This window comes from Manis javanica, chromosome X (assembly GCF_040802235.1).
Source record: "Manis javanica isolate MJ-LG chromosome X, MJ_LKY, whole genome shotgun sequence".
Taxonomy (NCBI): Eukaryota; Metazoa; Chordata; class Mammalia; order Pholidota; family Manidae; genus Manis; species Manis javanica.
In genome coordinates, this window is record NC_133174.1 from 5875437 (window position 1) to 5887629 (window position 12193).

At 45.4% G+C, this 12193-nt stretch overlaps 1 protein-coding gene across 4 annotated transcripts in view; it reads right to left on the reverse strand.

The window, feature by feature from the left end:
• Positions 1 to 12193, reverse strand: part of MID1 (midline 1) — a 332705-nt gene that overhangs the window by 151046 nt on the left and 169466 nt on the right. For 2 of the 4 annotated variants that reach the window (XM_037013450.2, XM_037013446.2), the window contains exon 1: positions 7573 to 7962. The exons of the other annotated variants lie outside the window; for them this stretch is intronic. The gene's annotated coding sequence lies outside the window, so the exon portion shown is untranslated. Of the gene's footprint in view, positions 1 to 7572; positions 7963 to 12193 lie in introns of those variants that run through there. 4 annotated transcript variants of the gene reach the window in all.

Below are 12193 nucleotides of genomic sequence, written 5' to 3' on the forward strand. Positions count from 1 at the left end.
GGTGATGCAGTCTTTCCTGATTCTTGGTTCATTTTATATATATATATACCATCAACCCATTTGAAATGTCTTGGAATTTATTAGCGCATCAAATTAGCATGTGACCTGAAACATCCAGATTCTGTCTTACTAGAAAGGCATATGGTATAGACAAAAGGGAGTCAGATGGGGAGTGAGGAGACTCAGGTTCTAGATGTGAATTTGCTCATACCTCTGCTCCCTGAGGGAGAATATAGCATTCCTCTGTGCTAAAATTTCAACCCACAAATGCTAGACCGTTAACCAGTACTCCCTGTCTGGATTCCTAATGAATGCATCTCCTATAGAAGACCTGATCCTGTGTAAATACATTTCTCATACTTGGTGGATGACTTCCATTTATATATTGTGTTACCTGGTCATTGAGTTATTGGTAATTCATTAGGGCATTCAGCAAATTCCATCTGTCCATAAACAACACCTTTCCTCTTGATTGTTTGGGGAAGACCACTTCAAAATACACACGACTGAGCCACACTCCACAACTTGACATATGAAAGATGACATAGTTTACCGCATGGACCCTTTGAAAATGTGCTGGCTCTGTTGTCTCTATAAACCATTAAATGTCTCAGAAATTTCTATTTCATCATTTTGACCATAACTCTCATATGGCCTGTCACACCGAGAAGCAGTGAAAATGCTTTGTCCAGCACATGTCTTGAATTTCACTGCAGAAAATGTGGTCACCATATGCATGGAGTAGAGTGGAAGACTTCAGTCTTCTCCCAGGAACAATCTCTCAGTTGCTGAGTGACCTTGGACATGCCACTCACCTGGCAACATAAACCATGCATACAGGGGCCAAAGGCCTAAAACATCAGGTCGGGCTCAATGACAGCAGGCAGATTCTGCCTTCGCTTGTAGGCTTCGCACTCTCCGACGGCACATAGCATTTCTTAACCATTTCTGTAGCCCCATCAGGGAGAGGAGAAGCCAAGCTGCTTGCCTTGTTCTGGGCTGTGTCCTCACCAAGAACACATCTGAATGGACGTGATGGTCAAGCGACTGCAACATACTCTAATTCTTCCCTAATGTCAGTCTGTTCGGTACTTGCTGGTCCCCAATCTTTCTAATGTCCTTTCTTCTTCATAGCCCCTCTCATCTTCAAGAGCATTTTCCATTCTCTCTCCTGCTGAAATTCATCCAGCATGCACCTGTAAAATACTTAATGATTCTTACTGTGTACCGGGCACTGTGCTTGGACTTGGGGATTTAAAGTAATTAAGATGTAACTCTTGCTCTTGAGTAACTCAGTCCCCAGACAGGTAGACAAATGATTAACTGGAAATACATACACCATTTTGAATATTTGTGTGGATCAGAAGAGGCTTCAGCTATTTCCTTTCCCTTTATTCTAATCCAAAAAAGTAGACAGTGCTCAGCCTACAAAGAGCACACACGCAAACAACCTCAAATTAGTTTGCGAACCCACAAACACCATCACTCCCCACACTTGGGCCCCTGTGGTTTCAGGGCTCTCTCACAAAGACCTCAGTGAATCCAGAAGTTGGGGCAGGATGCTGAGAAGAGAACAAGTGCAGAGGTCTGACCCTCAAGCAGACACACAAGTCCTGTCTGTCAAAGGCACCACGCTGCCCACAAATAATACCATCCCTGAAGAGCAATCACAGTTTCTGCGGCTCCAGGCTCTACTGGCTGCTACTTCCCCAACAAAAGATGCACCCTGAGGATCAGAGGGCTAAGAGTCATGAGTTTTAGCTCATCCATATTGCTTCTCTCCAAACATCTGGTGGAGACCATTGTCTAGAGGAAACAGGAGTACGATTTGGAGGTGGGGGAGGGGAGGGTGGGAAGATGGGCAATATGAAAACTCAATTCATTGCATATTAGAATAAGCCTGAGAGACACCCCAGTAGGACCCAGAAGGTATCAGAACAATGGAGAAAGAAACGTGGAAACTAGTGGAAACTTTTCTTATTTCAAATATGGCCAGGCCTGGCCTGTCACCAAAAGAATGGTAACTCTCCTTCTATGTTTCATCCTGTATAACATGGAAACCTGTCCTCAAAACTCAGAACTTAATCAGACATTAATCAGATTGGTTATTTTTTAAATAGTGTTTTTAGATGGTCCTGATCATGGCTTCACTTCTCATTGCAAAATGTTCTGGGTTTCAAACGACAAACTCTCGGAGCACAAAGCATTCTAGATTGGGGGCTGCGTCTGAGTTAAGATCTTCTCTATTGAGTAAAATCAAATGGCTATTCAATAATTATGATACATTTACTTCAACTAGAAACCCATAAATTTCTACAAATGGATATGTGGGTAAAAATTAACTAAATTTCACACTGACAATTCACTTCTCAGGTCTCCTCAATTCAGTCAAGTTCTGGCTACCGTCAGTATCAAGCAGACTCCCATCCACACAAATAGAGTTATAAATAAGTAGGCCATTTTGCCCATGAATAACTTATCCTGTGCTAGTTGTACAATAAACTGTACACCAGATTGAAAATTCCTTGGGACCATATCAAAATTATGTTTGTAACCCAAAAGTGGCCTGGCATATAAAAGTCATTTAAAGTAGCTTTATTAAGCCAACTACTGACTATATTGATTCTGTAAGTACTCAATGTTTTTGATATAAGAAATGAAGGAGAGCCTTCCTATTTCACTCATCACGAACGGTTGGCTGTGTATAAAACCTTCAAATCCACTTGTTCTACAAACGCTCAGCACCTCTTCCATTACTGCGTGTGCGCCTTTTTACCCAGAACTTCTCTTTTATAGCACAAAGCAGGTAAATTCTTAGGGCTTTCTTAGTTTGTTCTGTTTTAGGGAAGTCCCCTCTAAGCATGTTTTTCAGTGCCTCAATTTTCTGAGCTCCTTAATACCATCCAACCTTCTGTAGGCCATTAACTATGCTGATTTGTGTCCATGGAATATTTTCCTCCAGGATAGGGGGGAGGTGGACCTCTTGTGGATCCACAAGGGTCCTTAGTATTTTGTCCTTTTGTTTAAAGAAATTTCTAGAACATTCCAATTCACAAAACTTGGCAAACAACCTTCTAGAACAAAACCCCTGAGATGAGTTTCATATTGAAAAAAAGGGCTTGATAATGAGCCAGAAAGAATCATGTTGATAACTGGCCCATATCGAAATGGAGATTAAATTGCTGTTTGACCTGGCTTTGTAGCCTTTTCTTTAATCACAGCGTATTTGATATTCTTTTCCTGAATGAACTCGTTTCATCGTGGCTTTGGTCACAAGATTAAAGAATTGCTAACTAATTGTTTCAAGTGAGGGGAGCAATTCTCTCTGATCCCAGCTTCCAGCAGCGGCGTCCACTGCCTGGCCTCCCATCATAGACACTTCAAGCCTGACCTCTGCAGGTGAGTAACTGAAATGCACACCGTCCAATCAGATCATGGTCTTTTTTTAACAAATCCCACCAAAGTTCTGAAAATACATTCATATTAAGTGCAATGGAGATACTGATGTGATATGCTAGAGTTCCCTTATCATTTTATAAGTCGCCCTTCGAAAGTAGCCACCACTTGATTAAAAAGCATTTAAATTACATCTGCAGAATACTTTGGTCATGGTTAGCCAATAATTCTTTTTGCCTATCAAGAAAAATCCAAATGACTTGGATGAACTAGGACCCTCAAATGATGTCGGTTTAAAAATGTTCTGATCGGCCCCACCTTTCTCTAATCAAACAAACTGCTCTTTGTCCAGTGACCAAATCCCCTCCTTTCACCAATGCACAGCCCAGGTTGCCATAGCTACTTTGGATGTCTATTTACCATACAAGGGATCAAAGCCAGGAGACATCCACATACACACTTAGCCTTAAAACCTGCTGGAATGTCTGTGGATAACATGCAACTACCAATTAAAGGATTTGCCTGCAGCCTATGCGGTCCACAGCCCAGCAAACTACGAATGCACATCATAACAAATGGCAAGGAAAAGCCAACTTAAAAAAAAAAATTTCAAAAGGACCAATAAGGATCTTTAACCCCCCTGACAGCAAATCTTATGATTATAACATTCCCTGCAAAAGGGAGACAGCCAGGAAGAAATGAACATTCTAACATGTGTTGAAGACACTGGACCTCCAAACCATGTGCAAAAACTTAAAATATCTGCTGAAAGGGAACACTTCCCAGACACATATTTTAAATTCTGGTTAGTTACAGTACCTTTCTATTTGATGTCATAAAAGCTGCCTGATCTCAGTGTGGGGACAAACGAGAACAGATATGCCTTTTAAACTTTTACAGGCTTGACTTTCAAGCGAAGGAAACTATAAAACACACTTGGGACACTACATGCTGGTAACAGAATGATAAGAAAAAGGACACCACGGGAGAGTTTTGTTAGACTCCCTAGACTATCACTTGCAATTCCAAAGCTGCACAGGTAGTTGTTCTTTCTCAGTGGAGAGTTTTTCACTCTTGGATTTGCCCCTAACTTGCTGTGTATCTTTACAGTTCACCTTTCTCTGCCTTCACCTCACCATTTGTTCAACGAGGATCAGCTGGCCACCTCTTCTGTCCTGGGGTCGAGTTAGAGAATAAACGGATCATGTTTGTAAAGGACTTTCTAATCCTCAAAGGAAAGATTAATACAAAGACATTCATTATTAAACCAGATGTCCTCGGGCATTTTAATTCCAATCTGAAGCTAATCACAGCTTCTTCGCCAACAGCACCATCCTAGCCTTGCAGGAATTTAGCAGCTGCTTAAAGCATTGGCTACAACCTACTCTGCTTTCCCTTCACACTGTAAGACGCCTGCAGTGATCTGCTGCTTTAGTCCACCGGCAATGGAGTGCACACCTTCTCTTGCAGTGGCTTTTGAAGTCATCAGGATACTAAAAACACAAAGTTATGTTTGGTAGGCAATTTTGTCTGGAGAATCTGATTTTTTTCTGGCTTGAGAAAGAATTACTTCTCGTGTGCAGGGACAATGGGCGGCATGCTATTTGGGGAGGGTGTCTGCAGCTGCGGGAATGCCACGGGCAAACCTGTTGTTTTTGGCCAGGCTTCTAGGACAGGTGGCCTTGCCCTTTCCTTTGGCCTGGGAACACAGCAAATTCCTCTCACGGAAGTTTCAAGAAGTTTCCCATTTATGATCAGAGGGCAGAGAAAGGTTGGCACACACTGTAAAATTACTTTCTGCTAAAGGCAAATCAGGTCTCCAAACCTCTCTTTTGGCCTAACTGAGCCTGACCTTAGGCACTCTCAAAGAATTCCATGCTTCTGCGCCATTCTTTTTCCACCAACCTGGCAGAAAGCAAAAACCCCTGTGAATCTCATGCCCAGTCAGGCAGCTCTCTGATTCTGCTGGCAACTTCTGGCTCCCCGCCGTGGCGAGTCAGTGGCAGGGGTCTCTCAGCCGCTACACCACCGTTCAGCATTATGTGGCCCTCGGGACAGATCACTCCTCAGCAAGAGATTGCATTTCATTGCTGAGCCCATGACACATGGACCTGTTGGATAGTTAACCCTGTAAATCCAGCTGGGTTTGCCAGGCCAAGGTGACAGACAGGTGGGTGCGGTTCACCCTGCTTGGACGCAACAGTCAGCTTTCCCCCAAAAGAAGCTCAAAGTTAGGGTTAATCTATGCCGGTTAACTCCACTGTCGCCTTCCTCTCCACATTCCTCTGGTAGCTGGTAACTGCTGTGGAACAATGTGTTCGATTCCTGAAACGCTGGGCTGCCCGACTCTGCACGAGCAGCGACTCTCCCTGTCTCCTCCTCCTCGTTCCCCTGCGCTCCCCCCGACCCGCTTCTCAAGTACGGAACGGGCCAATTTTTAGACACACAGAATTGCAGGGTAAAAAGTTGTCTATTCATTAAGTAACCAAGGAGTCACTACATGTGTACCCTTAAAACTTCAACACTGGGTTGAATTCTAATTCACGTGAAAGCCACAAGGTGCTAGGCATGGGACCAGCACGCCAAGCTTGGGACAGTGTGCCTTTGGCATCGGGCCCAGGGAGGGCCGCCGGTCCAGAGGAACCGCGTGGGAAGGGCCTCTGAGAATGGAGCTTAGCCCCGTCAGGGAGCGAACAGGTGGCTCTGCACCAGATCAAATGCCTTCTTTGGTACAGCGAACGACCTTTGTCAAAACCGTCTTGCGTTCCTATTTCCTTTTAAGTCCTTTCCATTTAGGCTTCCCGCTCCTTTTCCCCATCCCATCTGATTTCTCGACATAGAAAGAATGCGGTCAGACCATAAGTTTGCAGAAGTGAAAGAAACTGAGGCTCAGCCCCACAGTCTCCAGCCAGGCAAGGGCAATTCAGTGCCAACAGACCCTCGGCACTCGTTCGTCTAAATGCTTTTCTGCACTTACTGAAACCTGCCAAGGCCGCCTGCTCAGGCAGCAAGTGAGGGGGCAAAAAGGCAGACGGTCTTCGCGCCTGGCCATTTGGTGGGGGCTCCGCTTCAGCTTCCCAGGCTGCAGGAAAGCGAGATAACAGCTTTCCACTCTCACCCTGGCCCCAAAAAGGAAAGTTTGCTTCCTATGCAAATGACTTCCCCCCAAGTGTGCAGGGTGGCGGGTGCCCAGCCCACTTAAGAGGGAAAAGTGAGGCGCTTTGCTGGGGGTAATACAGATGCTCCCTTTTCCTACCCAGATTTATTGAGGGCCGGCAAAGCAGATCACTCCTCCAATTCTCTGCCCTTACCAGCCTACTGGCATGGTTTTCCAGTCCCGTCTTCCCTTTAAATGAGTCCTGATCTTGATAAATACCGACGTAAGATTCTACCGTAACTTTGGTTGAGTTGTAAATTGCACCCTTTTCTTGGCTACCTACACGCACTTTTTCCTTTTCTTTTCTAAAGGGCAAAGCTATATAAACCTCTGCCTGGGCTGATACAGAATTTTCTCATCATGCCCCGAAGCCACAGAAAGAGCTGCTGGCTTAGAATTCTTTTCAAATAAAGACTCATTTAAGTAATCCCCGAGCCCTTTCTCAGTTCACTGCTTTCAGGGTTGTCTTCTCACGTCAAGAAGCAATACCGTTCAAAACTGCTAGAACAGAAAAACAAGTCTGCATTTTTCTGGAAGGACTGTGCTCACTTCGGGTTGGTTCTGCCTTCCCAGCCATAAACACAGAAAGTGCTCAGAATGGGACACCAAAATGAGATAAGAGGCGCCGTGTAATTCTTTTTCAGGATATTCAATTGTCTTTATTCTAACCCAAAGCATAGGATAGAGGCTAAAAGCTCGAGATAGATCTTGCACAATACATTCCAGCGACCGCAAACTGGAATTGATTTACATACGCTACGATCCGCTTTTAAGCCCTTTACAATGACTGCCTGACATCACCAATCACCGTTAGAGCAAAAGGAGGGAGGGGGGAAGAGGGGATGCGGGGGACCTCAGGAAATCTGCTTCTTTGGTTCCCTTAGGAAAATGCAGCCCGTCTTGCCGCCGCTGGACCGCCTGGGACAGGCAGCTGCGAATCCGGCCCGCTCTCCGGAGTAGCTGCCCGGGGCCCCGAGCGGCGCGCTCCCCTCCCCGCCCCGCGCAGCCCTGGCGCTTACCTGCCTCATGTTTAGAATCCCATGACCCATCCGGCAGGCAGTGGGCCGCCGCGAAGCCCACGCCGCGGTCTTCAGAGGGAAACACCAGGCCAGCAGAAGCCCGCAACACAAAAGCAGCTCAGCGAGATCCACAGGCAGCAAAGAGCACGTTTTCTTCCTCTTTTCCTTTGATCTGTTGCTACACGCACTCTGCCCAAGACAATGTCAAGTTTCTCCAGCTTTTCCTCCCCAGCCTATGAAAAGTCGGGCGCCGGGAAGCCAGGACCGCCTGGCTCTTATTTCAAATCGGGTCTCAGAGCCGTCGTAGGTGGCTGGCTTGGGACCCGGAGGAGCTTGGCCAATCAGGAGGAAGGGGTGGGCCCTGGGAGCTGCAAGACTGCCTCCGCCAGGATTAGCCAGCTTTCGGGATTTCAATGACTGGAAGCAGCTGGGGAGAGTGTCAAAGCTCCCAGAGTAAAGATGATTCTGTGCTCTCACGGCTGTGGGTCTGCCCAAAGCCTTGCCTCTTTGGAGGTCCCGAAAAGCACGAAAGCCTCGGAAGGGGCAGAATTATTTCAGCGAGAAAAGTGCAACACTCCACACCCGAGTTTATTTTGGAAAGGATATCAGGCACCGAAGTCGTGCCTGGGGAGGAAACCAAATTGTTACGCAGAACACCTTAACTGAAACAAGTAATCAGCGGAGGGTGGCGTCATCCACTTCATTTCCATGTAGATGAACTGTATATCCAGTCTAAGAAAAACACAGGTCAATGGGAGCTTGAGCGCAAATCTGTCGAAACGCAACAAATGAAGGAGAATCTGTCTGGTGGGGGTCCAAGGCATCGTTTTGGATAATAATTTCGTTGGAAAAATAAACACTGATGTTTGCTTAGGAAGAAGTTTTTTTTAAGTGTATCTGCTTTTCACCATGGGTCACCTTACCTACAACGTTGATTTTTGGCAGATTTATTAACCAGGAAGAGCTCGACATCATTTCAGTAGGATGGGAGGAAAGCTAACTGGCTTCTCATAAACTTAAACCCAGACTTAAAAGTTTGCTTTCTTAACTCCATATAAACAATTACTTTATTCAGTTCTTAGCCAATATAATTTCAATAGAAATCTACCTTTCGGACTTCAAAAAAGTGCAGGTCGAGCAAAGACTACTTTGTGTAGCACCAGTGGTATATTTTTTTCCTCACAGAAGTAGCCAAAGTTTTCTGAGAATAAATCAATAAATATTTTTAATTTTTGGTATCAGAGGAAAGAAAAACCTTAGCAAATAATGAGTTTCACAAGTGTCATCTATGTGGTTTCAATAGGTATGGGCTCTGCCCAATTCTGCGAATACTTGGCGGTCCAGAACCTGGGCATGGAGGTCTGTAACCACATCCCAGTCCTTGCCCAACCCTAGGTAGGCGAAGGGCCACCTAGCCACACAGGTGGACTTCGGTCCATTCTTGTACTCACTTCAGAGCACTTCACTATGACCCAGACCAGCGTTTCTCAACCTCAGCACTACTGACATTTGGCATCAGATCATCCTCGTGCTGGCACTGTGCTGTGCATTGTGAGGTGCTCCACAGCCCACATCTGGGCCCGTAGCACCCCACAGTCATGACGATCAGTAATAACCAGTTACTGAATGTCCCCTAGGGGGCAAAATTGTGCCCAACTGAGGACCAACAGAGGACCAATAATGGATCAGCTCAGAAATATTGGTTCTCAAATGAGTGTGAGAGGAAACTCCTGCAAGATTGTTAAATAGGCAAATCGCCAGCCCCTGCTCCTGTTCCAAGGGAATCTGATCAGTAGGTTTGAGGAGGAGCCTGGGAATCAGCACTTTACCTCACTCCTAGAGGACTCTGATTCGCTTTGGGATATACTGCACTTATTTCTGCCCTTCATATGCCCTCAGCCCCAGGCACAAGGATCTACCCAGAGCTGCTGCCATTAAATATCACTTGGGTCAAGGCACATCTATTTATCATCTGCAATAGAAGCTTCTCACAGCTGTGTCTGCCTTCTGCTGTCATCGTCTCATAGGTAAATATGAGCTGGTATTTCCTCATGACATCACTATGCCCTGTCAAAGTGTCATCCATCTCTCTTCTCCTTTGGCCCCCTCCCCCACCATCATACAAGGTCAGATGTCACCATTCTTTTGTGGTTTCCCTGAATGCCCCAAGACAAATTAATCCCTTCCCTCCTTTATGCTCATAAAACAGTTTATAGACAGTGGGTGCTGGTAAGTGTTTAGCAACAAGATCTCAAAAAAAAAAAAAAAGAAACAGCCAAGATTGGTAGTGGCATTTGCCAATTTTCATGGTGTAAATACTCCCTCTTTCCCCACAGTGAGGACACCAAACACAGAGCTGCAAAGAGCTGTGCTCGGTCGGGAGACGGTAAGCACCAGCTTGAGCGAACCATGATACGCCTCTGCAGTTTTGCCTCCGTGCTGTGCTGTGATCATATATTCTTGAATCTATCCCTCCCATTAAACTAGAAAACCCTCCAGGGCAAAAATGATGTTCCATGCAACTTTGTAACGCCAGCCACTTTCACTGTACATACTATGCAATGGGTGGTCAACAAATAACGTGTGGTAAGAAAGTGAAATGCAGTGTACAGATTCCCTGAGACATGGAGACTAATCCGAATGCTGTCGCTGCCACATAAAGGAAGGGAAAAGAATCCCTTGGGAAACTGCATTATTAAAGTTTCCTTTTGACCATAATTTAATATCTGTTCTGTATGCATGAAAACAAGAAGCATATTGCCGTCTTCCATCCTAAAACTCCACTCCTTCCTTGGCGCCATATCCAGGTCAGAGTGAAAGAGAAAGAGACCAGTCGTCTAAAGCGGACCCTGGGCTTCATGCACACATTTGTGAGACAGTAGACTTTATGTTTTTATATGAAGCATTGCAGACTTTTGCCTCTACATACTTACACATCTTATCAGCTATAGATCACAAAGATTGCTGGGAGGAATATATATTAGAGTCTCTGGGAGGCATGTGGAAGGGCATTTCCCTCTAAGGAGAGTCAGTAATTGATGCTGGCTATCTCTATTGTCTTCTCATTATGCATTAGGACAGGAACGCTAATGGTGGTGCCACTACCAAGCACCACTTAGGCAGGCCTACTATAAGCCAAGCATTTTGCCAGGCACTTCACAAAGGTGCACCTCTACTGTCCACCAACATGCCAAAAAGTGGACATCACCTTGTCAGGGTAACAGTGAACAGATGGGATCACTGAGGCAGTCAATCACCCAAGGGCTTACTGTTATAAATTGCTGCACCACGAATCAAACCTAAGTGTTTGGGATTCGAATTACTCTGCTGTTTGTCATAAAATGTGCTGTCTCCAGAGGTGATTCAGAAAACTCCTTTAAGAAAAGTGAACAGTGTAAATACATGTATAAGTGCTTCCATTTATGTATAAAATGTTATTTTAAAAACATTTCTAATTAAATAAATGGCCCTTTGGGGCTTGTCCATTAAACAAGGATTAGATCCACTTACTGGAAACAGTGGAAGCAAGTGAAGTGAAGCAAGGCAAGAAATGTGCTTCATCAAAGGACAGGATGTTCTGTCCCCTAGTCCGTGATCAACAGCCTTTGTAAAGGTGAGCTGACGGGATGTTGTAGTCTTGACATATCTCCTAAAACACTAGCCAAGATGCCAGTCCAGTGGAGTTATATGCAGGTTTACACACAAACCTCCACAGCACATGTAACAGAGGTTCCTGAGCAAGTGCTCCTGGACAGGCCCTGCTGGACATGAGTGAACATTGTATGGCACCTTAAAGGACAACTAGCCGTACCTGTGCCACCTTGATCAGTGTTCTGTCAGGTCAGGGCTCATGGGATTAGCGCTCACATAAGTAAAAAGTGGGTGACTATCAGCAACTTCGTATGGTTTACCGAAACATGTGTCAGGATACATCATTAAAAGTCAGGAAAACCAAGCCACCTGGAATGTGTGCCTGGTGCATGTGCAGTTTTGGGGGGCAATGAAAAAGGTGTGTTTGCTCTTCACAGGTTCCAGGAACACAGTTCTTTCATACTTAGGGCAGCAGAGGAAAATTTGCGGAATACTGCATTTGAGATGATCAGAGAAGGTAATTTAAGTGGACAACATGAGCCCCTGCTTAGAAAAAAGAAAAATTCCACCTATAATTCTTATAGGGCGCCCCATAAAAGAACCAAGTTATTCCTCACCGAGTCCAGGTGCTCATTAAGTGAGCATCTTGCAGTCGGCTAATGAAAGCGATGGGGCGGACCCGAAGCCTGGGCTGCGGATGGGCCTCAGGTAAGCCAACTGACCTCGCTAAGCCCAGGCTTTTTCGGCACACAGTTGATGACTCTACCGAAGCCTCGATTTTGGAACCCCGAGCCTCCAGAACTGTCAGAAATAAATGTGTGTTGTCTATAAGCCGTCCAGTCCATGGTACTTTGCTGTCGTAGCCTGAGCAGAGTAAGACAAGTGAAATCACAGATGGGCAAGTTTTTTTAACCATTGCTTGTTGTGCGAGTGTTTTGGATGACAGCCTCTGGAGAGAAGGGAAGAAATCTGCGGCTACAGGAACAGAACAGACACACCGTGAGAAATCGCTTGGAGAATGTGCCGAGGG